Source organism: Dendrobates tinctorius, unplaced genomic scaffold (genome assembly GCF_039654945.1).
Source record: "Dendrobates tinctorius isolate UK_male_01 unplaced genomic scaffold, ASM3965494v1 ptg000240l, whole genome shotgun sequence".
NCBI lineage: Eukaryota > Metazoa > Chordata > Amphibia > Anura > Dendrobatidae > Dendrobates > Dendrobates tinctorius.
This window is the reverse complement of record NW_027361907.1, coordinates 1,886,588-1,913,268: the sequence shown is the minus strand read 5'-3', so window position 1 is coordinate 1,913,268 and position 26,681 is coordinate 1,886,588.

The window sequence follows — 26,681 nt, the reverse complement described above, 5'->3', positions numbered from 1 at the left end:
AAGGATTGCTTTATTGCAGTAGCATGGATCACATCACCGTTACTCGTCTCCATCAAATTGTGATCACAGGGAGAGATGGTCCTCACTGACTATCATGATGTGTCTGGTCATTTTGGAGTGCAAAAGACAGAAGCCACAGGCCATAGGCGATTCTATTGGATTGGCATGAGAGGAGACATTGAAAACTGGTGGCAGGAATGTCACACGTCTGTGACTATCACAACTGTGAAAGGTGATCATAAACCACCACTGCATCCGCTTGTAAATTGACGTCAAATTCAAATGGTAGCCATTGATCATCTGAAGGTAGAGGCCAGCAGGACAGGCCATAGCTACATCTTAACCATCATTGATCAATACACCAAATTTCTAGTGGCCGTCCCTGTGAAGGATTTAACTGCCCAGACTACACAGCGGTGGAGCAGGGAGAGGTAAGTATTGTAACTTGCAAGTGCTGTGGGGCACAATCGTGGTCGACGGTACTGGCACAGGGCCCCTCATAGTAAGCTGGTGTGTCTGACGGCGATTGGGCCCTCCCACCGTCTGAGACACTGTATTGTACTATGAGGGGCCCTGTGCCATTGCCGTCGGTCTTCAGTGGGCCCATCCACCTGTTCTGAGCAACGGCACTTGCCCGGGTGCACCAGGTCTTGACCCCAGCTGTTGGGGAGGGGTGGGCAGCCCACTTAGGGAGGTTTAAAAATTGGCATATGTAGATGTGTTGGCTGGACATTCAGCTGCTGCAAAGGACGTAATTGGGCAAGTCCGATGAAGAGGAGGAAAAAACCGAGGCACTTTTCTGGTAACCTATGTATCGTCAGGGGAAGGTGGGACAAAATCCTTTGAAACACATGCATGGTTCATTTTAATGAAGGTTAGATCATCAACATTTTGGGTCGACAGACGGGTCCTTTTTCTGTCAGGATTGATCCAGCAGCACTGAAGACTCTTTCAGATAACACACTAGCAGCAGGGCAAGCGAGTTCCTGTAAGGCATATTGTGCCAATTCAGGCCAGGCGTCCAGTTTAGAGGCCCAATAGTCAAAGGGGAATGACCTGTGAGGGAGAACATCGATATGGGAGGAAAAGTAGTTGGAACCATAGTTGACAACTGCTGCCTCCTGTCACTTTTAATCAACGCAGTATTAGCAGATGTGAGAGCGGTACTTGAGAAATCATTCCACAACATGGTCATTAAACCCCTGTCTCCAACGCCACTTCTGCTGTGTGCACCATGAACACTTCTTCCATTGTGCCCACTACGGCTCGTGGGAGAACCAGCACCGCTGCTGTGTGCTGGGAAAGCCTCAAACAAACGGTTTACCAGAGTTGCTTATTTGTTTGCCAATATTATCTCTAGGTTCTCCTGTGGCATGATGTTGTGTAATTTGCCTTTGTAGCATGGATCGAGGATGCTGGCCAGCCAGTAGTCGTCATTCCTCATCATTTTGGCAATGCGGGGGTCCCTTTTTAGGATCTGCAAGGCATAATCGCACATGTGGGCCAATGTTCCAGGTGTCAATGATGCACTGCCCGTGGTGGGTGAAGGAGCAGTTTCTGGCAAATCCACATCCCTACAGTCACGCACAAACAGTGTCCTTGACCTTGGAACGCCAGCATTTTCTCTTGCCCCCTGAGAAACATCCTCCTGCCCAAAATAACCATCCCCCTCATCCTCATCCTCCTCCTCTTGCTCTTCTTCCTCCACCTCGTCCAGGACAGTTCCCTGACCAGACAATGGCTGACTGTCATCAAGGCTTCCCTCCTCCTCCTCCGCTGCAGACGCCTGATCCTTAATGTGCGTCAAACTTTGCATGAGCAGACGCATAAGTGGGATGCTCATGCTTATGATGGCGTCGTCTGCGCTTACCAGCCGTGTGCATTCCTCAAAACACTGAAGGACTTTACAGAGGTCTTTCAGCTTTGACCACTGCACACCCGACAATTCCATGTCTTCCCTTAAACTGCCTGCCCCTGTATCCTCCCACAGATGTATTACAGCCTGCCTCTGTTCGCACAGCCTCTCAACCATGTGCAGGGTGGAGTTCCACCTTGTTGCAACGCCTATGATTAGGTGGTGCTTGGGGAGGTGGAGCAATCGCTGCAGCTTCTGCATACGACTGGAGTGTACGGCCGAGCAACGGATGTGCGAGCACAGTCTTTGCACCTTATGGAGCAGGGATGTTAACTCCGGATAATTATTAAGGAAGCACTGCACCACCACGTTCCAAGTGTGAGCCAGGCAAGGTATGTGTGTGAGTTCTGCACGGGCTATGGCTGCCACAAAATTACGGCCGTTATCACTGACTACCTTGCCTGCCTCAAGATGTAGACTGCCCAGCCATGACTCTGTTTGTCGCTGCAAGTAGTCTGCCAGTACCTCCACGGCGTGTCTGTTGTCGCCCAAAGACATCATCTTTAACACAGCCTGCTGACGCTTACCACTAGCTGTTCGATAGTGGGACACCTCGTGTGCAACACTGCCAGCTGCGGATGTAGTGCTCGTGCGACTGTGCTCTGTGGATGAGCTTTCGCTGATAGACGAGGAGGAGGATCGAAAGCCTACAGCCAACTGTTTCCTATACCATGGGCTAGGCAGCACTGTTCCACCGCCGCTGTCCCCAGTAGAGCCTGCATCCACCACATTAACCTAGTGCACAGTGATGGACAAGTAACGACCCTGGCCATGCCAACTGGTCCATGCATCCGTTGTGATGTGCACCTTTCCACTAACTGACTGTTTTAGTGCATGGACAATGCAGTCTTTCAAATGCCGGTGGAGGGCAGGGATGACTTTTCGAGAAAAGAAGTGCCGACTGGGTAGGTCATAGCGTGGGACAGCGTAGGCCATGAGGTCGTGAAAAGCTTCACTTTCAACCAAACGGTAGGGCATCATCTCTAATGAGATTAGTTTGGCAATGGATGAGTACTTTCTTTGTCAAGTATAGCGTGGCACTACCACAAGGTGCACAAGTAGGTTACCCAGACTCAAGTGAATAATAATAAAGTAACTTGGCACTCAACTGAATTGTCCTTTTTAAGTGAAGTTTTTATTTATGTGCAGTCCTGCAAAAAGACGATTCGGCCCACACTTGGCCTTCGTCAGTCCGCCTGCTGTCTATATAGTATGAAGAAATGTATGTCTACGAGCAAAATAATTTTTGTTCTAAGTTCCTGCTTCCAAATATGGTGTAAGCATATAGCAGGCTTCCAGCTACCCTTAAGGTGTGCTGTGCTGGTAATTCAATTAGATGCAATATATTCCATAAGGAAATGAGGAGAGGTTCCCGCTGGATTGCTGAAGCAATTTGCCTGTGGAAGATGTCTGTACTGAGACCGGTGTAAAAATATACCTGTAGAAAATGTCTGTACTGAGACCGGTAGCAAAAGGTCCGTATGGGGCATATAATAGTAGCTTGTAGGTGTGCAGGTGAGACCGGCAGCCTAAGGATAATATGTGGCTTAGAGAAGTAGGTTGCAAGTGTGCAGCGCTGAACGCGGTATCCACGTATATATTATGTTAGTTACAGACGCTCTCACAGTATGTATTGGACCGAAATCCAACAAGCAGATATACGGAACTGTATCAGAAGTGTACAGCTGTATACGATTTTTGTGCAACTAACAATCTCTGTATATGTATTTACGGAGTGTCACACACACACGCTGACTAGGTATAAAAGTGACTGTAATGCGAACGGCAGATATACAATACTGTTGGAGAATCGGGCAGCTCTATACGATGTGTGTAAGGAAATTTGTCAAGCTCCGTATATGGACTGACACACGCTGTCTCTGTCTAGTTTTGACCATTATCAAACAGCAGATATACGAAACTGAAAAACGGACACGACTCTAAGGTGTAGATCTGGAAAAACGGAAAAACTCCATGGGTTTTTTTTCCAGAGTCACACACAGGTAGCTTCTATTTGTCCATGCTAGAAGGCGGTACATGGTAGTGTGTGAGGAGCGTACACCGCTAGACGGTGTCTGTATGGAAAATTGTCAAGCTCCATGTATTTGCATACGGACTGACACACGCCGTCTCTGTCTAGTTTTGACTGTAATCAAACAGCAGATATACGAAACTGTTTGAAAAACGGACACAACTCTAAGGTGTAGGTCTGGAAAAACGGACAAACTCCTCGGCTTTTTCTTCCAGAGTCACACCCAGATAGCTTCTATTTGTCCGCGATACCAGTCGGTACATGGTAGTGTGTGAGGAGCGTACACCGCTAGACGGTGTCTGTATGGAAAATTGTCAAGCTCCATGTGTTTGTATACAGACTGACACACGCTGTCTCTGTCTAGTTTTGACTGTAATCAAACAGCAGATATACGAAACTATTTGAAAAACGAACACAACTCTAAGGTGTAGGTCTGGAAAAACGGACAAACTCCTCGGCTTTTTCTTCCAGAGTCACACCCATATAGCTTCTATTTGTCCGTGATACCAGCCGGTACACGATAGTGTGTAAGGAGCATACACCGCTAGACGGTGTGTGAAAAAATGAATGCTCAGTAACTCACCAGGACAAAATAATTAAATTTGGAGTGCTTTGAAAAAAGCAGTTTGAACAGCAGTGTGCCCACAGCAATGCAGCTAGCAGGTAGCCTTAAAAGGCAGCCTAATCACCACCAGCGCTGCTGCACACAACAAAAATCTTCCCCTTTCACTGCACACTAACTGTACAGTGAAAAGCGCTATCAGCAGAAGCAGTTTTTTTTCTTCTTCCCTGCCTAACGCTCTCCCTGTTCAGAATCAGCAGCAGCACCTCTCCCTATTCTAAGATCGGCAGAAGTGAGATGGCGGTCGGCGTTCACAGCCTTTTATACCCACTGTGACGCCACACAAAGCCAGCCAATCACTTCAATGCCCTTCTCTAAGATGGTGCTGGCCGCTGCGCATGTCCTTGCGTTGCCCACAGTGTGCGTCCTCCATCATTGGCTGAGAAAAGGTGCTGAAAGCATCATTTGAAACGCGACTTTGGCGCGCTGATCGGCGACCTCATGGCCGACCTCACGCTAGGGTCAGGTTTCGATCGGCGAAACCTGACTTTGGCGAAAGTTGGCGATTTTTTAATCTGACCGACCTGTTTCGCTCAACTCTACTAATAAGGGTAGGTCATAAATTGTTAGATCCTAGACAACCCATTTAATGTTTTCACAGAAAACTGAGAAAATATGAATGTGTTCACACCACCATAGAACTGTTCTATATAAATTGTTCAATTAAATATTCATACTTGTTTTCATTTGATGTGTATTTTACATTTCTCTGCTGGTTTATTCCAGGGGCATCAGGGTGTAGGGACGCCACTCCGTTACATTCAAGGTAAAATACTCTGCATATACCCTTATTTTGGTAAGCCGCATTGGCATTCTCCCCTCATGGTTAGGTATTAGCTTACAAGCAGTGGAGACATATCTGGTCATTAGGGATTTACAGCTGGTTATAACTGTTAGTGTCTTTTCATGCCTTGAGTCTAATATACGGTGCACCTTACTACATGCTTGCAAAAACCCACCATTTTATGCATTAGCACTTTGTTGTGTAACACATAATTATTTAATTGATTATTTATTTACCTTTTACCTTGTGGCGTCTCCTATTGTGAGACACTCTGCTATTTCTATTTTTATTATTTGGAATACTTAAGGATTTTAATGCAGAATCAATAAAATCATTATATTTTACTCTTTTGGATCTCTTCGTTTTTATGGTGTAATTTGACATCAGAACTGTGTGTTAATCATATTGTGAGAGGAATCAGAAACAAGAACAGTATCCACAATAAAGTTAGAAATACTATCATTTGTAAATGCAAAGATAAAAAGCCAAAATATGCCAATTTGCACACTAGATACCGGTAGATACATATTAGGTGAGAAAGACATTCCAAAGGATGATCCAGATATCCCCAGTGAGAATCTCCCCCATATATATGAACCCCAGTTGTATCACTATCAGGTAAGTACATATAGAACAAAAAAGGAAAGAGAGAAAAAGTGAAAAAGAGAAAAAATAAAGATAAGGTATCCCCGATTCTGATCCTTAAATAACAGTGCCCAAGAAGTTAAGACTGAGTTAGAGGCAAATTTACAAAAAAAAAGAACAGAGCAAAAAAACACTATAACTAGGGATGGACGGACCCGTTAAAATGGCTTGCAAAATGGTCATAGTAAGGGCAAGGGGGCTGCAAAGCTAAATGGGGTAAGAGCAGGGTAATTGCCCTGCAAGCAAATTTGGATAGAGAAATGACTTAAAATTACATAGAATAAGAAATGAAACAATTGTAATTTTGAACCAGTAGGCAGGGGTCCAAGTGGAGGAGGAGGTGTAGGTGGAAGATGTGTAGGAGGAGAAAGTATCCAACATTGTTTTGTATTTTGCCTTTAATTTATTGATTCTTTGGGGGGTACTCTGAAAGCAGGCAGTCTGCTTGCCACTCTCTCTCTGTATACAGGCCAAGTAATACTATGTACATTTTTTGGGGTTGAAAACAATGAGGAGAGCACCAAATAGGGGATGTTCTCTGATGCAAGCAGGCGACAGGATGTTCTCTGTAATTTCGTAGGTACAAGTAGCGCTGGATGAATGGTGAGGCCAGAACAAGTAGAGGTGGTTTTAGATTGGTTGGCTGAGAGTGTTTTCAGTTCCTTTGCTTTGTTTTCTACCTGGTCCCCTGCTGAAAATGCAGATTTTGTACATGCGGCCCGTGACCCTTGCAAGCAGTTTGAGCCCCAAGTCATTCAACAGTTTCTTCTGCTTTTTCATGACTCTGCTGGCTGTGCGTCCGTGGGCCATCCATCTGGCCGTGGCCAACAATTGGAAAAGATTAAGTACACTGATGCCCAACCACTTGTTCTATTGGAATATGAGTATGTGGGAGGGGTAGTGGACCACCTCAGCACATCTCTGATGATGAGGATGATGTGTAGTCAGGAAAGGAGGGCAGGGGTGAGGACTAGGTGGAACATCATTTGGAGGATTATTATTATAATTTTTTTAACAGCACCATTGATTCCATGGTGCTTTACATGAGGAGGGGTTAAAAACAAATACAAATTACAATGAGCAAACTAATAGTGACAGTCAGGCACAGAGGGGAGAGGACCCAACCCTTGCAGCCTTACATTCTGCAGGAAAATAGGGAAGGAGACAGTAGATTCAGGGGTTGCAGCAGCTCTGGTGTTGTTGTGGTGGCAGTGTGGTTATTGCAGGCTGTAAGTTGTACTGAAGACGTGGGTTTTCAAGTTTGCTTGAAAGTTCTGAACACAGGGGATAATTGGTTGTGTTAGGCCACAGTATTCTACAGGCTGGGGATTGTACGTAAAAGTCTTGCAAGTGATTGTATGGGAAACATACACTTGTGGAGGAGAGCAGGAGGTCTTGGGAGGACTAAAGATTACGTGTTGGGAGATATCGGGAGACTAGTTAAGAGATATATGGGGGAGACATATTGTGGGCGGCTTTGTAGGTAAGTGTTAGCAGCTTTTTATGGTGACCAAGCTACGGATATATATTTATTTTAACAGTCTCCTCTCATTATATATATATATATATATATATATTGCTGCCCCTTATTACACAATGCCGTCTCTTTATGTATATCGCCGTCCCTTAATACATAGTTCCCTCTTGCTATATTCAGCACCGTCCCTTACATATCAGATTCTCGTTATTTCTGTTATTTATACCTCCTATGTTCTTTATTAAATATCGTCCTCTCCTGTTAGATTTAAACTGAAATGACTGCTGATGGAGCATGGGAAAGCTTCTCTTGTGGTGAATGCATCTGATGGATTGTTCTTCTGGTCAGATGCTGCTCCATCAGCTGTCATTTTACATTTAAAGGGAACCTGGCGGCAGGATTGTACACAGTAACCAACAGAGAGTGTCAGGTCGGTGCCATTATACTGATTAAAATAGTACCTTGGTTGATGAAATTGTGGTTGTTTAATCTTTATTTTCAGTTTTGAGCTAATGATATGCTTCTGCACTGGGCGGCCTGTGGGTAGTGGGGGATCTTCATGTGATGCTCTGCTTAGGTATTCACTAGTATGGCTTCTGACAGGTCACTGATCTCTCAGTGATCTGCCGCCTAGTTTACATAATGAATATTATATGTATATACTGAAAGAAAAAAAAACTACTACAGGCAGGCGCCAGCCGTGGTGACAGGTTCCCTTTAACAAGAGAGGACTCTATGTAATAAAAAGAGGGTGCTGTAGATATCAAAATAATGAGAATACTGTATCCGTGTGAAGTGTCAGTGTGCTGCCCAATTTTTTTCTTGGACAGCAAACAGACCCATTGAGAATGTCTTATTCTGATCCTCAAAATCAAACCAGAAGAGGAAATGCCCTGAGTTTCACAGATCTCATTCTCGGGTACGTGATTTTCACGAATATGTGAATGGATCTGTGAAACTCTGAGTCCATGTACTGCCCAATAAAAAAATCTGACAGCACACAGACATTTCACATGAATTTGAGAATGTGGCCTAAGGGAGGTTGTTTTACAAATAGCAGAATTACTCCAAGTTACACAGTATAAAGAATAAATAATTACATCTAATAACTGCTGACATCTCGTCTGATCAGAGCCATTTTCTGTTGTTTTCACTCCATCTAGTAAGTCCTTTCCAGCCACAACCCATAATGTCACACTGATTACTGCAGCCCTGAAAATAACAAGGTCTCGTATATTGTATACATGCATTTGTTTCTCCCATACTGAGCCCCTGACTACAAATATGTACTACACCAGGGGTCCCCAACCTGTAGCTCGAGAGCCACATGTGGCTTGCGGTCCCATGAACTGTGGCTCACGACTGTCTGCCAGCTTGGTGCATTAGGTCCAGGTCTAGCAAACAGGTATGAAGAGCATATCTCAAAATGGTGAATTTTTTGAGTAGTCCTGCACAGAAGTGCAGATCTGGATGAACATATACTGGTCTTAGGGGTTTAGAGATGTTTTAGGTATGGTATGCTGGAGGATGGTTCTACCTGTTAGAGGTGGTGCTCAAAGCTGGATGAGACAGTGTGTTGGGAGTGCAGGATAGGAGAATACTGAATGAGGGTATTGTGGGAACCCCTGCATCTCAGTGTACTGCTTTGGAATTATTTCTGTGGAAAAGCTTTGGTTATCATTATACCTGTAATGAGGGCTTTGGTTGACACTATTTTGAAGGGGGTGTGAGCTGGATATGGCTCATGATACTCTCTAGAAGCTGAATATGGCTCGCGACCCTCTTTCAGTGCTGAATGTGGCTATCAAGGTCAGAAAGGTTGTGGACCACTGTACTTACTACACTATTAATATACAGTATATTAGCCATCCACCAATTCAAATACAGTTAGGTCCATATATATTTGGACAGAGACAACATTTTTCTAATTTTGGTTCTAGCCATTACCATAATGAATTTTAAACAAAACAATTCAGATGCAGTTGAAGTTCAGACTTTCAGCTTTCATTTGAGGGTATCCACATTAAAATTGGATGAAGGGTTTAGGAGTTTCAGCTCCTTAACATGTGCCACCCTGTTTTTAAAGGGACCAAAAGTAATCGGACAATTGGCTCCAAGGCTATTTCATGGACAGGGGTGGGCAATCCCTTCATTATGTCATTCTCAATTAAGCAGATAAAAGGCCTGGAGTTGATTTGAGGTGTGGTGCTTGCATTTGGAAGGTTTTGCTGTGAAGGAAACCTCGGTCAAAGGAGCTCTCCATGCAGGTGAAACAAACCATCCTTAAGCTGCAAAAACAGAAAAAACCCATCTGAGAAATTGCTACAACATTAGGAGTGGCAATATCTACAGTTTGGTACATCCTGAGAAAGAACGAAAGCACTGGTGAGCTCATCAATGCAAAAAGACCTGGGCGCCGACGGAAGACAACAGTGGTGGATGATCGCAGAATAGTCTCCATGGTGAAGAGAAACCCCTTCACAACAGCCAAACAAGTGAACAACACTCTCCAGGAGGTAGGCGTATCAATATCCAAATCTACCATAAAGAGAAGACTGCATGAAAGTAAATCCAGAGGGTTCACTGCACGGTGCAAGCCACTCATAAGCATCAAGAATAAAAAGGCTAGACTGGACTTTGCTAAAAAACATCTAAAAAAGCCAGCACAGTTCTGGAAGAACATTCTTTGGACAGATGAAACCAAGATCAATCTCTACCAGAATGATGGAAAGAGAGAAGTATGGCGAAGGCATGGTACAGCTCATGATCCAAAGTATACCACATCATCTGTAAAACACGGCGGAGGCAGTGTGATGGCTTGGGCATGCATGGCTGCCAGTTGCACTGGGTCACTAGTGTTTATTGATGATATGACACAGGACAGAAGCAGCCGAATGAATTCTGATTTATTCAGAGCCATACTGTGTGCTCAGATCCAGCCAAATGCAGCCAAACTAATTGGTTGTCGTTTCATACTACAGATGGACAATGACCCAAAACATAAAGCCAAAGCAACCCAGGAGTTAATTAGCCCCTTCATGACCCAGCCTTTTTTGACCCTAATGACCTGGCCATTTTTTGCAATTCTGACCAGTGTCCCTTTATGAGGTAATAACTCTGGAATGCTTCCAGGCATCCTAGCAATTCTGAGAATGTTTTTTCGTGACATATTGGGCTTCATGTTAGAGGTATATTTAGGTCGATAATTTTTGCGTTTATTTGTGAAAAAAATGGAAATTTGGAGAAAATTTCAAAAATTTTTCAATTTTCACATTTTTAACTTTTATTCTGTTAAACCAGAGAGTTATGTGACACAAAATAGTTAATAAATAAAATTTACCATATGTCTTCTTTACATCAGCACAATTTTGGAAACAATTTTTTTTTTTTGTTAGGAAGTTGTAAGGGTTAAAAGTTGACCAGTGATTTCTCATTTTTACAACAAAATTTACAAAATCATTTTTTTAGGGACCATCTCACATTTGAGGTCACTTTGAGGGGTCTATATGGCAGAAAATACCGAAAAGTGACATCATTCTAAAAACTGCACCCCTCAAGCTACCCAAAACTACATTCAAGAAGATTATTAACCCTTCAGGTGCTTCATAGGAACTAAAGCAACGTGATAGGAAAAAATGGACATTTTAATTTTCCAACAAAAATTTTCTTTTAGCATCAATTTTTTCATTTTCACATGGGTATCAGGATAAAATGGATCCTAAAATTTGTTGGGTAATTTCTCCTGAGTACACCAATACCTCATATGTAGTTATAAACCACTGTTTGGGCGCACGGCACGGCTCAGAAGGGAAGGAGCGCCATTTGACTTTTTGAATGGAAAATATGCTGGAATATTTAGCGGTTGCCATGTCGCGTTTGGAGAGTCCCTGTGTGCCTAAACATTAGAGCTTCCCCACAAGTGACCCCCATTTTGGAAACTAGACCCTCCAAGGAACTTATCTAGATGCATAATGAGCACTTTGAACCCTCAGGTGCTTCACAAATTGATCTGTAAAAAAAAAAAGGATTTTTTTTCACAAAAATTCTCTTTTAGCCTCAGTTTTTTTCATTTTCACATGGGCAACAGGATAAAATGGATCCTAAAATTTGTTGGGCAATTTCTCCTGAGTACACCGATACCTCATATGTGGTCATAAACCACTGTTTGGGCGCAGGGCCCGGAAGCGAAGGAGTACCATTTGACTTTTTGAATGGAAAATTAGCTCCAATCGTTAGCGGACACCATGTCGCATTTGGAGAGCCCCTGTGTACCTAAACATTGGAGCGCCGCCACATGTGACCCCATTTTGGAAACTAGACCCCCCAAGGAACTTATCTAGATGTGTGGTGGGAACTTTGAACCCCCAAGTGCTTCATAGAAGTTTATAACGCAGAGCAGTGAAATTAAAAAAAATCATTTTTTTTCCTCAAAATGATTTTTTAACCCGCTATTTTTTATTCTCACAAGGCTAACAGGAGAAATTGGACCACAAAAGTTGTTGTGCAATTTTTCCTGAGTACACTGATACCCCATATGTGGGGGGAACCACTGTTTGGGCGCATGGGAGAGCTCAGAAGGGAAGGAGCGCGATTTTGGAATGCAGACTTTGATGGAATGTTCTGCGGGCATCATGTTGCGTTTGCAGAGCCCCTGATGTGCCTAAACAGTAGAAACCCCCCACAAGTGACCCCATTTTGGAAACTAGACTCCCCAAGGAGCTTATCTAGATATGTAGTGAGTACTTTGAACCCCCAAGTGATTCACAGAATTTTATAACGCAGAGCCGTGAAAATAAAAAATAATTTTTTTCCGTCAAAAAATGATTTTTAGCCCACTATTTTTTATTTTTTCAAGGGTAACAGGATAAATTGGACACCAAAAGTTGTTGTTCAGTTTGTCCTGAGTACGCTGGTACCCCACATGTGGGGGGAACCACTGTTCGGACACACGTCGGGGCTCGGAAGGGAAGTAGTGACGTTTTGAAATACCGAATGGTCTGCAGGCGTCATGTTACGTTTGCAGAGCTTCTGATGTGCCTAAACAGTGGAAACCCCCCACAAGTAACCCCATTTTGGAAACTAGACCACCCAAGGAACTTATCTAGATGTGTGATGAGCACTTTGAACCCCCAAGTGCTTCACAGAAGTTTACAACGCAGAGCAGTGAAAATAAAAAATCATTTTTTTTTCACAAAAATTATTTTTTTAGCCCCCAATTTTTTATTTTCCCAAGGGTAACAGGAGAAATTAGACACCCAAAGTTGATGTGCAATTTTTCCTGAGTACGTTAATACCCCATATGTTGGGGTAAACCACTGTTTGGGCACACGTCGGGGCTTGGAATGGAGGGAGCGCTGTTTGACTTTTTGAAAGCAAAATTGGCTGGAATAAATCGTGGCGCCGTGTCGCGTTCAGAGACCCCGTGATGAGCCTAAGCAGTCAAAACCCCTCAATTGTAACTTCAACTCTAACCCTAACACACCCCTATCCCAACCCTAATCATAACTCTAACCACAACCCTAACCCCAACACACCCCTAACCCTAATCCCAACTCTAACCCTAACCACAAGCCTAACCCTAAGCCTAACTGTGAGAGTTTATCACAGTGATCAAAATGAAAAATGAATGTGCAGCTGGCAAATTCATGGGCGCCGCCATCTTGGAAAATGGCAGGTGCACTGCGCATTAACCCCGCCATTTTCCAAGATGGCGGTGCCCATGATCCAGGACGGCGGGACCCCGGGAGCCACAGCAGGACATTGGAGGTACCAGGGGGTGAGGGGATCGGAAGGTGGGGGGGAGCGGAGGGAAGGGGGATCAGATGATGAAGCCGGCGACCGATTGCCACCATCCATCGGTGGCGGGGGCCCATCGCCCCGCCAGTTGGTGTGGGGGGGTCGGATCTCGGTGTCCAGCCATGACCGATGCTATTGCAGCATCGGCCATGGCTGGATTGCAATATTTCACCAAATTTCATTGGTGAAATATTACAAATCGCTCTGATTGACTGTTTCACTTTTAACAGCCAATCAGAGCGATCGTAGGCACGTGGGGGCTACACCACGCCCCCTGGGGTTAACTCTAAGGAGTCCTCTGTGTGTGTGTCGGGTGACCTTTCAGTGACCCCGGTCACCTGACCCGCAGGGGGGGCAATCAATTCATGACGCCACATAGGCGTCATGGGTCGTATTGGCATGACTTTTTATGATGCCTATGTGGCGTCAAAGGTTGGGAAGGGGTTAAAGCAAAGAAGTGGAATATTCTTGAATGGCCAAATTAGTCACCTGATCTCAATACAATTGAGCATGCATTTCACTTGTTAAAGACTAACTTCAGACAGAAAGGCCCACAAACAAATAGCAACTGAAAACCAACGCAGTGAAAGCCTGGCAGAGCATCAAAAGGAGGAAACACAGCATCTGGTGATGTCCAAGAGTTCAAGACTTCAGGCAGTCATTGCCAACAAAGGGTTTTCAACCAAGTACTAGAAAATAGAATTAGACTTACCGGTAATTCGGTTTCTAGGAACCTTCCACGACAGCTACATCGGAGGATGTCTTCCCCGCCCTAATAGGGGACAGGAACAGGAAGAGGTTAAATATCCCTCCCCTTCCTGCAACCACCAGTGTTTTCCTGGACACCAGTATGAATAGTTACCACCAAAGTGCGGGAATCATCCAATAAGAATATCAGATTGGGAGGGAAATTAGTGCTGTCGTGGAAGGTTCCTAGAAACCGAATTACCGGTAAGTCTAATTCTATTTTCTTCAGTCACCTTCCACGACAGCTACATTGGAGTAATAGCAACAGCTAATTTCTCTAGGGGGAATCACGGCCTGCAGCACTCGTCTGCCAAATGTTAAATCCCCATTGAAATTTAGCCTGTAATGCCTGGTGAACGTGCGGATGGACGACCAGGGGCTGTTCTGAATATCCGCTCTGACAAAGCATTCCCCTTTTTTGCTCATGATGTTGCTATCGCATGGGTAGAATGTGCCCTCAGTGAGGCGGGTGGAGCCAGCTTCTGTGATGCATAAGTCAGGCAGATAGATTGTGTGATCCAATTCGCGATAGTGTTCTTTGATGCCTTCCTGCCTTATTTCGTCCTGAGAACTGGATGAATAAATTCTGGTGAATCCGCTATGCTTCACTCTATTGTTGGTAGACAGGACCACTCTGCAAATGTCGAGAGTGTGGAGGGTCTCTTCCTTAGGGTTGGAAGAGCTTGGGCCGAATGAGGACAGTACAATGTCCTGATCCCTATGAAATTTTGAGTAGAAAGGCGTGATCTAATCTCAAGATAATATCTGTAATGATTGCAAGGTAAGCTTCTTGAATTGACAGGGCCTGCAATTCTCCTATACATCTAGCCGCAGTAACTGCGACTAAGAGGACGGTTAAAGGGTTAGGTTTCCGTGGTCAAGGAATCTAGAGGCTCAAATGGATCTTAGGTTTGAGCACGGCGTTGAGATCCCAAGGAGGCCCCTGACTGCGGAGTATAGGACGAATCCCGGCTGCCGAAGCCATAAACCGAAGGATGGCCAGGTCAAGATCAAAAAAGGTGCAAAGAGCTGATATTTATACCTTTAGTGTGCTGGGGATAAGACTCTGTTCCAGACCTTTTGTAAACGTCTAGTGTCTGTGCTGCACTGAGATGGAAGGGTTCAGGGGTGCCTGGAGAGCACCAGGGCGTAAACCTTTCCCAGACCTTGGTATAGATGGCCTTGGTTATTGGTTTTTGGCTCTCCTGAAGGGTTTGGATTACCCTATCTGAGAGCCATTTGGCTCTTAGGAATTCGGCCTCAATAACCATGCTGCCAGGTCCCTTTGCCTACATCCGGGTGTAGCAGAGGACCTTGGTGAAGGAGGTCGCCCTTTTTGGGGCAGAAGCCAGGACCTTCCTGGGCCATGGCAGGTAGGGCACTGTACCACTTCTTCCGGGCCACAGCGGGGCGATTAGTATTGTGGGAACTTGGTCCGTCTGGATTTCCTGAGATGATTTTTTTTTTTTGCCCGCATCAGTATGGGTGGGCAGGTATATGTGAGGTTGGAATCCCACCATTGGGTGAAGGGCACCTATTCCTTGCACTCTGTCCATGTGGTTGAGGGAGATGAATAACCCTGTCTTCGCATTTTGCCTGTTGGCGACTAGGTCCACCTCCGCCCCATCTTGAGGCTAGGGACATGAATACCGACTGGTCCAGGTGCCACTCCTCCATATGAACGTCTTCTCGACTGAGGAAATCTGCCTGGGTGTTGTCTGATCCTTTCAGACGCACTGACCAGGAGAAGATCCTTGCTGCTATTGCCTTCAGGCCGGCGTTCTTCATACCCCTTTGGCTGGAGATAGGCCACTGTGGTAATGTTGTCTGAGCAGATGCTGATGTGGCGACCGCCTTCAGTTCTCTCAGATTTGAGTAACTGGTGCTGATGCTCGGCAGCTATCGCCCCTGAAAATGGGATCTCTCTACTACTGCGCCCCAGCCTCATTCGCCGGCATCTGAGCGGAGTATTTTCAGGTGAAGCTGAATCCGGCTGATTCCCTTCTGAAGATTTTGGTAGTTCAACCACCACCTCAGGGCCGGTTTAACCTGTCTAGGGAGGGGGAATCCTTCAGGACAATGGAATTTGTAGCCGGGTAGGCCAGGCGGATTCTGGAATGTAAAAGCACGTGGCTTTGTGGGCCTGAGCCCAAGAAACCACCTGGGTGCATGTGGTCCGAGATCCTAGAGCATACATTGACTGAGGGTCAGTGCCCCGCTAGTCCTGAACCAGGTCCTTGGTGGACAAGGTCGACCTGACAAACCAAAGGTAGGAAGGATGTCTTTCCCCTTCAGTCCGAGAGAACTCCCAGAAGCTTCCTTCTCATAGAGGGATAGAACAGGTTCGGTATCAAACCCAGGGATCTTAATATCCCCGGGGACTTTCCTACGTCCATCTTCTGACATGAGATAGATGGTATAGAGAAGAGGAAGTCGTCCAGATGTGGAATAACGCCTATTCCCTGGCGCCGGATGAAAATCACTGCTTCCGCCATGATCTTGGAGAGATACGTGGTCGGATGGATTGGCACATAGTAATATGCACCCTTCAGCTCTACCGTTGCCATTACCCAGCTCTGTCCGATGAGCGGGACTGCCCCTGATTGAATCATAGAATCATAGAATCGTAGAGTTGGAAGGGACCTCCTGGGCCATCTGGTCCAACCCCCTGCTCAAAGCAGGATTTGCTAAATCATCCCAGTCAGATGTCTGTCCAGCCTCTGTTTGAAGACTTCCATTGAAGGAGAACTCACCACTTCTCGTGGCAGCCTATTCCACTCATTGATGACTCTAACTGTCAAAAAGTTTTTTCTAATATCTAATCTGTGTCTCCTCCCATTCAGTTTCATCCCATTGCTTCTAGTCTTTCCTTGTGCAAATGAGAATAAAGTTGATCCTTCTACAATGTGACAGCCCTTTAGATATTTGTAGACAGCTATTAAGTCTCCTCTCAGTCTTCTCTTTTGCAAACTAAACATTCCCAAATCCTGCAACCTTTCCTCATAAGACAGGGTTTGCAGACCGGTCACCATTCTGGTCGCTCTTTTCTGAACTTGCTCCAGTTTGTTGATGTCTTTTTTAAAATGTGGTGCCCAAAACTGGACACAATATTCCAGATGAGGTCTGACCAAAGAGGAGTAGAGGGAAATAATGACTTCACGTGATCTAGACTGTATGCTTCTGTTAATACATCCTAGAATTGCATTTGCCTTTTTTGCTGCTGCATCACACTGTTGACTCATATTCAGTCTGTTATCTATTAGTATACCCAAGTCTTTTTCACATGTGCTGTCACTTAGCCCTATTCCTCCCATTCTATATATGCTTTTTTCATTTTTATTGCCCAGATGTAGTACTTTGCATTTCTCCCTGTTAAAAACCATTCTGTTAGTTGCTGCCCACTTCTCCAGTTTATTTAAATCTTTTTGAATCCTCTCTCTCTCTTCTCTAGTATTAGCTATCCCTCCTAGCTTTGTGTCATCAGCAAATTTAATCAGTTTACCCTCAATTCCTTCATCTAAATCGTTGATAAAGATGTTGAACAATACAGGGCCCAGGACAGAGCCCTGTGGTACCCCACTTGAGACATTCTTCCAACTGGATGTGCAGCCATTTACGACCACTCTTTGTGTCCGATCACTAAGCCAGTTATGAATCCACCTAACAGTTGCCTTGTCCATTCCATACTTAGTCATTTTTTCAATAAGGATTGTATGAGAGACTTTGTCAAATGCTTTGCTGAAGTCAAGATATACTATATCTACAGCATTTCCTTGATCCACCCAATCAGTGATACCATCATAGAAGGAAATTAAGTTAGTCTGACATGACTTATTAGTTACAAACCCATGCTGACTCTGTTTAATCACTTCATTCTTATCCAGGTATTGACATACATGTTGTTTAATAATTTGTTCAAAGATCTTTCCTGGTATAGAAGTCAGACTCACCGGCCTATAGTTGCCTGGGTCCACCTTCTTCCCCTTTTTGAAGATAGGAACAACATTTGCTCTTCTCCAGTCTTCTGGCACTTCTCCTGTTCTCCAAGAATTTTCAAAGATTATGGAGAGGGGTTCGAAAATTTCTTCTGCTATCTCCTTCAGTACTCTGGGGTGTAATTCATCTGGACCTGGAGACTTGAATTCATTTAGGTTAGCTAAGTGTTTCCTCACTATCTTTCTGTTTATAGATATCCTGGATTCTTCTATTCCCTTAATAGGACAGTGAATAACAGTTGATGTTACATTTCCTTTCTGAGAGAAAACAGATGCAAAATAGGAATTTAAAAGTTCAGCCTTCTCAACATCCTGTCTTACCATTTCATCATTTTCATCCTGTAAAAATCCTATAGCATCTTTGACTTTTCTTTTACTTTTGACATATCCCCAAAATCCTTTATTATTGCTTTTGACATCTCTTGCAAGCCTCCATTCACTTTCAGCTTTAGATAATCTGATTTGTGCCCTGCAGGTTCTGCAGACAGCATTATATTCTTCTTTAGATATGCCTCCCTCTTTCCATTTTATAAACATTTTTTTCTTCCTTTTTAGCATGTGCTTAAGTTCTGTGTTCATCCATCCTGGTTTCCTTAAATGCTTCCTATTCTTCCCTCTTTTCGGAATTGTTAACAACTGTGCTTTGAGAATTTCATTTTTCAAGATTTCCCATCCTTCCTGGACATTTTTGTCATTAAGGATATCCAGCCATTGGATCCCTCCAATTCTCTTTCTGAATCCTTTAAAATCTGCCTCTCTGAAATCTAACCTTGATGTCTGAGTCTTCACAGGTCTTCCGCCTCTAGTTATCCAAAATTCTAAAATAGCATGGTCGCTACCTCCTAGGGTCCCAGCCACTTTTACCTCCTCAACCATTTCCTCCCTGTTTATAAGGATTAGATCCAAGGTAGCAGTTCCCCTTGTTTTCTCCCTTACCTTTTGGAAGATAAAGTTGTCAGCAAGAGAGGATAAGAATTTCCTTGACCTGTTAGTTTTGCCTGAGAGAGATTCCCAACAAATGTCTGGATAGTTGAAATCTCCCATGACAACTATGTCATATTTTTTGGAGAACTTGGCCATTTGATGCATAAAGAGTTCATCCATATCTTCAGCTTGCACAGGCGGCCTGTAGTAAATGCCTACAATGGTGTCCTTTCCATTGTTCTGTCCTTGTATTCTTACCCAAACAGTTTCCACAGAACTCCCAGTCTCTGAAGCTTCAATCTCTGTGCAGATATACGCGTTTCTAACATACAATGTGACACCCCCTCCTCGCTTATCAAATCTGTTTCTTGCAAATAAGTTGTATCCTTCTAGTCTTGTATTCCAATCATGTGTATTGTCCCACCAAGTTTCAGTGATTCCAATGACATCATATTTCTTTTCCTGTGTTAGTAGTTCCAATTCTCCTTGTTTGTTGCCCATGCTTTGTGCATTAGTATAGAAACATTTTAGTTTGTGATTGGTTTCTCTTTCTCCAATGTTTTTATTAATTAGATTCTTTCGTCTTTGTTCTTCCTTTCCACTTCTAATAGCAGAGTTCTCAATAGCATTTGTCAGGTGTATGGCTTTTTCTGGTCTTTTGCTTCCCTTCCCATGTTGTTCTAGTTTAAAGCTCTCCTTACAAGTGTAGCAAGGCGACTTCCAAATACATGCTTTCCAGTCTTCGTAAGGTGCACCCCATCTCTAGCAAGTAGTTCATCGTATAAGTAGTTCACTCCGTGATCCAGAAATCCAAATCGTTGCTGACGGCACCATCGACGTAGCCAGTTGTTCACCTGCAGAATCTTATTCCACCTCCTTGTTCCATGGCCATCCACTGGGAGGATGGAAGAGAAGACTCCATTTTGAATTGCCTGTACCGGACCGATTCGTTTAATGGCTTCAGGTTTATGATGATTCGGTTCTTCTCTGATGACTTCCTCACCAGGAAGGGACGTGCGTAATGGCCGTGTCCTTCTCCCACTTTGGCACCCGCGCGTTCTACCGGAGCAGATCTTTGGTAAGGAGCCCTGAAGGAGTGGAGGCTGTAGGGAGGTTACCCCTAAGCATTACGGGGATGGACTGTCGAACCCAATTTTTTAGTCCATCTCATATGGTACGATGGACCCACCGATTTTTGGAGATGGACTGCCAGAGGGTGAAAAAGAGCGAGAGACGACCCCAAACCGGGCGTCATTGCTTATTTGGGGTCTGTTGATGGTTAGGGATAAGGATGTTCCTGCCCTTGCCCCCCTATACTCTTCCTAAATATATCAACAGGACCAGGGATTCCCAGCCAGTCTCTCATGCCGGTACTGGCCCAGCCTCAAGCTGCTTAGCAGCTGTGATCTGATGAGGGCATGCAAATTCAGCTTAGATTAGCTGTTGAAAGAGGTTTGGTCATGGGAGGGACGAATAATCCGTCTCCTAGGATTTCTATGTTTCGGAAGAGATCCTTTTGTCCGAAGCTGTGTCCAGGATGTTATCCAGGACAGGCTTGAACCCATAGTGGCCCTGGAAGGGGATGGCGCACCATTTGGAGATAAGTCGCCTCCCTTAGGATTTTAACCAGGGCACTCCTCTAGAGGAGTTAGAAAGGACGGCCGCTTTTGCGGCTACCCGGACCTGGTGAGAGCAGTCACGCTCAGCCTAGAAGAGCCGGTGCATTAAAGAATTACCCGAGACCTGCGAATTACAGGCTGGTCTTCCTGGTCCCGGCCTGGTCTCAAGCTGCCTAGCGACTGCCAGCGGAAGCATCAGCTAGGAACCTCATTGCTTTCTGCAGTAGGGGTAGGGCGTCAGGTATCTTTCCCCCTAAAGTGCCCTGAGTCTGTGCGTAATCACAGAGACAGGGCATGTGAAAGCCATATTAGCTTCTAGCAGATTTGTAGAGGTGTCCCAGGACTTCCTTGATAAGCTCTCAAATATATATATATTTTTCCTTGATCCATTGGATCTTTGAGCTGGGAGGAGCCCTCAAAGGGATAGGCTTTTTTTTTATATGGAGGCCTCCTTTTATGGAGGATCAGATTCTGTACGTTCTCGTGTACAGGACACCTTCTTTGGGCTTCAGCCCAACATCTCATCCTGTACCGTGCATTTAACTCATTCCTCCTCCACCCCTATGGTGCTCTTAACCATACTGATTAGCTCACCCACATTCTCGGAACCAAGTGATATTTCATGTTCCCTGGTTTTAGGGGTGGACGTGGAAGAGGAACCCTCAGTCTCCCGAGCGTCCTCTGAGCTACCCCCGGCCGTGCGTGCGCTTAAAAAGCGCTAATGTGAAACCAGCCTTAAATCTGCTTAATGTCAATTCTTGGAAGTGTATTTCACCCATACAAATGTCTGAGGAAAGTTGTGCAGCAAAAAAGCATAAAGCATGTAAAAAAAACATGGCAAAAACACATATTTTATGCAGAGTTTTTCCTGCCAACACATTAGGATTTACAGCAGAATTTTTCTGCTACAAATCCTGAACGTGTGCACATAGACTTAAGGCTATGTTACACGCAACGATATTGTGAACGATATTGTTGCAACGTCACCAGTTTGGTGACGTTGCAGCACTGTTGAAACGACATTGTTGCTTGTGACACGTAGCAACGATCAACGATCAGTTGGGTGATCGTTAATCGTTGCCTAATGGTTTGGGCCATAAATCTATCGTTGGTCTCCCGCTGGGCAGCACACATCGCTGCATGTGACAGAGAGACCAATGATCAGTTACCCGCTGTTTACCCTGGATACCAGCTTGCTCGCTAATCCTGATCGCTGGTGAGTCTGTCTATGTGACAGCTCACCAGCAATCAGCTAACTATGTCCCAGCGATCCCATCCACGTCGGATTGATGATGGGATCGCTGGGACATTGAAGCATGTAACGGGGCCTTTAGTCCCTGTCCTGTGTCCAACCCCCCAAACACAGATTCACTATAAGTCCCTGATAACATCATAATTAATTAGGGGGAGGGAGGAGACCTTATCATGGTATTTTAATGAATTGGGAGGTGGGAGAGATTGCTATCATGTACTTAGCAAAATTAAACCTGGGCCCTCATCTGCATGTTGCTCAAATATATGTGGTCCCTTGTATAGTTTTAGATCCTATAAAGATATATTTTCACCCTCATATAATTATATTCCTCATACTGGACCCTTACAGGCATAATGTTCCGCATCCTAGGCCCCTTTCCAGTAATAATGTCATTCTTCCTGAGCCACTTCCATGGATAATGTTTACCAACAAGGCCTCCTTTTTGGTAGAACGTCTCCTGTCCTGGTTTCCTTCTGGGATAGAATGTGCCCTATCCTGGTTTCCTTCCTACGGTAGAATATGGCCTATCCTGGTCCGCTTCCTGGTATAATGTTCCCCATCCTGGTCCAGTTCCTTGGATAATGTGCCTCATCTTAGTCTCGTTCTTTGGATAATGTGCCCCATCCTGGTCCCCTTCCTGGTATAATATTTTCCATCTTGGTCCCATTCCTTGGATAATGTGCTCTATCCTATGCTCCGTTACACTCCAATGTGGTGCGCGTGGTTCATGGATCCACTATGCCACAGACCAGAGTTACCCCAGAGGGGTGTAACTAAGCAGCCACCTTGGTGTTTACTGTAGCCTCTAGTGGTGAGGTCAGAATTGTGCGGCAGGTAGCTGCCAGGTGCCACTCCAGGTTGATGTCCAGCAGTAGCTATTGACCCAAAAGGGCAGAGAGGTTACTTCAGATTCTCAATAGGGCACTATGGCCACTGGGGACAAGTTCAGACTGTGCCAACAGGATGGCTACTGGGACAGATTATAGCTGTGCATACAGGACAGTCACAGAGACGAGTTCAGAGTTATGGCAATATGTTCGCTATTTTGGTACAGTACAAACAAATGTTTTTTGTTACAGTAGAGATGCTTTTTGGCATAGTATTCCCAGAGGCTTTTTGGTACAGTACAAACAGATGTTTTTGATAGAGTACAAAAAGAGGCTTTTTAAGATACACTACTGACAGTAATACAGCTGCATAGTACATTTTTTAGATACACTGCTCACAAAAAGACAGCTGCAGAGTAGAATTTCTTTGTTGTATAAACACGGCAATAGAATACCAGAATTTTTTCATCCCACAAATGGGAAAGAGATGGCTGCATAGTGCAAACATTTTCTATATATACTATTCACACAAAAACAGCTGCAAAGGAGAAATTTTCTTTAAAAGCACTGCTCGTATAGACACAGCAGTAGGATAATATAATTTTTTCCAGCCCACAAATGGGAAAGAGTAGAGTAGGTATTGCTGTGCACTCAAGGTCACTGTAGAAGCGAGGTTCTGGTAGAATAGACCATGGTGGTCCCTGAAATAATTAGCAAAAATTCACCACACACTCTAATGGAATAATTTGCAACCATCAGTGGAATTTTAATTTTAGACAAACAGATAAGTGCCAAGTAACAAAAATTGGTCCAAAACCCAGTAAAATAGAAACACCCGACGTTTTGACCCTCCCGGGTCTTAATCACGGGGTTTACTTGGGTTCAAGAGGAATGGGAGCCAGGGTTAGGTAATAGCCGTATATAAGCTTCCATGCGGGTAATGGTGGGCTGTAAATAAATGGTAACCTTTGGAGGATATGAAATGTACCAGGTAATGATAGGTAATAGGTTAGAGGTAAGTTTAAGAGGCTTTAAATGGAGGCCCGGTAGAGTCCTGTGCAATAAAAGGCGTTACTTTTTGTGTGCAATATTTTTCGTATCTGGTATGGTAAGATATATGTGTTGCTGCGCACTTATAGTCAGAGTAGTGCCAATCATAGGTGGCCAATGGTGGTAACTACATCCTGAGGCTGTAGGAACATCCGGGATATGCTTGCGCCCTGCTCCCCTGGCTGGCCTACTCACAAAAATACGGCTGCAGAGTAAAAATTTCTTTTAGAAACGCTGCTCTTATAGACCACAGCAGAAGAATAAAATATTTTTTTCACCCCACAAATGGGAGACGGCTGTAGAGTATAATTTTTTTTAGAAATACTACTCCCAAAAACATGGCCGCTGAGCAGAGCATAATTTTATTTAGAAGCACTACTCGTATAGACACAGTGATAGAATAGAATAGCTTTTTCAGCCCACAAATGGGAAAGAGATGTCTGTATAGTACAAATTATTTTAGATACACTACTTACAAAAATCCAGCTGCAGAGTAGAATCACTTTTTGGACATACTACTCACACAGACATGGCGGCAAAGTACACAAAGGCTTTTTGGAAAGTACACCGAAAGATAGGGTAGCAGAGTACACACAGAGACTTAAAGGTACAGTACTCCCACAATCGAGGTTGCAGAGTACACACACAGGCTTAATGGCACAGTACTCCAACAAGCGGGGTTGCAGAGTACACACAGAGGCTTTTTGACACAGAACTCCCACAGATATGGGTGCAGAGTATACCCAGCAGCTTTTTGGCAGAGTACTATATGAGACATTGGTGCATAAGAGTAGAAAAATTTGTTTTGAGGCACATGAATCTCACTGTTACGGTTGCAGAAAAGAAAAACTTTTCGATGCGTATAGTACTATCACAGACACGGGTGCAGAGTACAATTAGAGAGTGTTTTTGAAAAACTGCACATGCACAAAACATAATACTATCCCTCACTAAGCAGAGTAGAAAGAAATAATAATCTTGAACCATGAAGAACAGGTCCAAGTCGAAGAGGAGGTGGGCATGGTGGTATAGGTGGAAGAAGCAAGGCAGGAGTTATCCAACACTGTTTTTATTTTATTGTTTTTATTTTTATTATTTTATTTTTATTTTTTGTGGAACTGACTTAAAACAAACTAGAATTAATAAAACTAAAACTAGCAATCTAGAACCAGGAGGCATAAAATCAAATGTGGGAAGAGGTGGATGTAGCGTTATATGTGGAAAAGGCAAGGAAAGAGTAATTCAACCCTGCTTTTTGGAGTATTTTTTTAATTGCTTTTTTAGGAGGAAGTAGAGAAGGTGGATGTGACGGTGTAGGTGGAAGAGGTGGAGGAAGAGTTAGACAACAAAGTTTTTTGAGTTTTTTGGGGGGAGGAGGCACCCAAATGAAATAAATGGCAAATAGAGTGATAGACTGGCTGTGTGTAGCTGGTATAATTGTCTAGTCATTCAAATATATGGACAAGTCTTGTGAGATCCACACCTGGTTCATTTTAAGGAGTGTTAGCTTCCCCACGTTGGATGTGGACAGGTGGATGCTCCTGTCTGTGATCACACCCCTGCCGTGCTAAACACACATTCCGACAGTACACTTGTCACAGGTCAGGCCAGCACCTCCATGGAATAAAAGGCAAGCTCAGGCCATGTGTCCAATTTGGAGACCCAAAAGTTAAATGGGGCAGACCCATCAGTACATGGAGACGAGTGGACAAGTACCGTACTTTTCCACCATGTTGTTGTAACCCTTCCTCCTGCTAATATGGACTGTATCAGATGGTGGTGCCAGATGTTATGGAGTGCTCATAAAGTTTTGCCACACTTTGGCTATGCTAACCCAGCCTTTTAGCAGGGATTCAGCAGGATGGCAACCTAGTAATCTGCTCTGGTAACAATACGAGTAAATCGGCGGTTATTGCGCAGGCACAGCAGCATGCATTGGTTCACATGTGCCAGGCTTCTTAGAGGCAATGACAAGCTGTTCTCAGTGAGAGGTGTAATGTCTGAGTACTCTGTATCCCCCAGCCATGCTTCAGTGATGCCCAAGAGCTGCTCTTAAAGCCACCCTGTGCCGAACATGGTTGTTCCTCCTCCTCACCCTCTGTCCCCTGGCTGTACATTTGGGTAACTGGCCACTGTAGGGTCTGTAATGTCCACACGGTATAAGAAATTCAAGAGAGAACGCTTTAACTGTATTTTATTCTTCTCCTTCTTCCCCCAGCACACAACATAACTTTTCTCTCCTCAGGCTAAACTGAAACTGAAATTCTCCCAACCCACTTCCTGTCTATAACCTTCTAGTCACAAGATTTCCTTTCTTAAAAAATCACTATACATTATAGGGTCAGTAACCCACCATCGGAGCCATTGTGGATGACAGGCCATATAACATTGTGAATTGGTCCTGCTCCTCTTCCTCCTATGCCACCATCTCATCTATTATCGACTGAATTATTTTTTCCAGCAGGCATCTAAATAGTAATGCTGATGATGGCATTGGTGGAATATACATGGCACATATGTCCTGCATGGAGGCCCACTCATTGATGGTGAAGTGGAGTTGTTAGGCAGTGTGATTCACCTGTGCAGGCTGCAGCTGAAACTCCACTATTGCCAGCTGCAGCTCACACAGTCTGTTCAGCATATGCAAGGCGGAGTTCCACCTTGTTGGTATTGTTGGTACATTGCATAACACCCAGCGAGCAGGAAGGTAGAAGTGATGCTGGAAAGCAGACAGGAGAGCAGCATCAGAGTGGGAACAGTAAAAGCGGACACACACTGCCTGACCTTTCAGCAGCAGCTCTGACATATGTGGGTAGATTTTCAGGAAGACCTGCAACAAGTTCAGCACATGTACCAGGCAAGGGATGTGCATCAAACATGGCTAGGCCCATTGCTGCTACGAGATTTCGCACTTTATCACACACTACTAGGCCAGGATTGATGTTCACTGGCACCAACCACTCATCTGTCTGCTGTTTGATCCCCATCCACAG